The sequence below is a fragment of the Lactuca saligna genome, chromosome 8 (genome assembly GCF_052625555.1).
Source record: "Lactuca saligna cultivar CGN05327 chromosome 8, ASM5262555v1, whole genome shotgun sequence".
In the NCBI taxonomy this organism is placed as follows: domain Eukaryota; kingdom Viridiplantae; phylum Streptophyta; class Magnoliopsida; order Asterales; family Asteraceae; genus Lactuca; species Lactuca saligna.
The window spans coordinates 39,849,050-39,850,668 of record NC_136424.1 but is presented as its reverse complement, the minus strand read 5'-3'; the positions used below and the strand labels follow the sequence as shown (position 1 = coordinate 39,850,668).

Here is a 1,619-nt window from a genome sequence, read left to right as displayed (position 1 = left end):
GATTTAATGCAAAAATGAGTACAAAAGAGTTATAAAACTCCATTTCATTTTGAACAATTTGTTTTGTATTTATTATATACCCTTCAAATAATGAAATCATATAACATTTGGTTTAAACTGTAAGGAACAATAATCATATAAAATAATGATACAATTTTAATAGTTATTACAACTAGTGTATTACTTTTTTTTTTTAATCAAATATTCAGGTATACTCGAATTTTTTTAAACCTACCCAATACCTGACCTATTTAAATATCGGGTTACCCGATTACCCGAATTTTCAAACCCGATTTAATCGATCCGATCTACCCGAATACAAAATGAGTCGGATCGGATAATCGGGTATTAGGTATTTTCAACAAGCCTAATCACGTATTCAATTGATTCTGTTATTTCAATTGTATATTAAACTTTCACTTTTAATAAACTTGTACAGTATACACACGTTTCATACATAATAATAATAATAATAATAATAATAATAATAATAATAATAAATTTTTATTTTTATGCTAAGATGACTTGATAATGATAGCATACCTCAAAGCCTTACAATCAAACATAAAACGACCCGAACTTGTAACTTCTAACAAAACATTGAGATAATATAAAGAATCTAAGTTTACTCCTTTTATATAAAATAGGTATATGATAAAATGACCTTACCCAACCTTGAGAAGACATTTAAAGATCTGAAAAGCAAAAGTTTGAAATAAGAAAAGAAGTAACAACAAATAAAATTTTGACACGTAAGATAAGAGCCATGTTTGGTCCCATAACACGTATGACAGGGCCATGTTCGTTGGTGTCAAGTCACGTGACTTCGGTCGGGTTTATCCGAAAACCCGGGACAGTAAAATATGGGGCTTTTTAACTATTTCATATTTGTTTATGTGTTTGGGACTTTGGGGTGAGTGCGGTCAAATCTCCTTTGACCATTATAATATTTAATTGGTCGTGTCGTATATATTAATTATCCTTGTTTTACTTCTTATATATTTTCATAATAAATAAACAGTTTTGATTTAGGATAAATTACAAATAAGCAATATATCGTCGTAAGTTGCAAGTTGAAATAAATCATACCTATTTTAATTTGGATTATGGTAGACGAAATAAAATTAAAGTATTTACAAGGGTTCAAAATGTAAAAAAATAGAAAGGCTTCATGGATTAAAAAACAAATCGACCACAGTGGGAGTCGAACCCACGACCTTCTGATCCGAAGTCAGACGCGCTAATCCACTGCGCTATGCGGTCTGATTAACATTTATACTGCATATATATATATTTATTTCATTGAATTGGTAACACATAGATACTAACATATTTAAGGATGAAAGATAATTTATTAATGACTTAATGATTACAAAGTAACTATTACAAAAACCACAAATTTTAACATTCGCAATGAATCAAACACTTGCGTTTTTGTAAATGACATAATGTCATCGTAAAATATTAATTAAGGTTTGTAAGAAAGATGACAAGCATAACTTTTTTAAATAGTTTTATATCATTTAAGAGAAAAACACATATAAAAATGGTTTCATTCTGTCATTCATGCTCATACAAGTAATTGCTTGAGGAATTGTCTTAGCTGTAATTCTCTCGTG

At 28.7% G+C, this 1,619-nt stretch overlaps 1 non-coding gene across 1 annotated transcript; it reads right to left on the bottom strand.

The window, feature by feature from the left end:
* Positions 1-1,189: 1,189 nt before the first annotated feature.
* TRNAR-UCG (transfer RNA arginine (anticodon UCG)) lies at positions 1,190-1,263 on the bottom strand. Its single transcript has one exon. It is a non-coding gene; the product is annotated as a tRNA-Arg (tRNA).
* Positions 1,264-1,619: the final 356 nt, after the last annotated feature.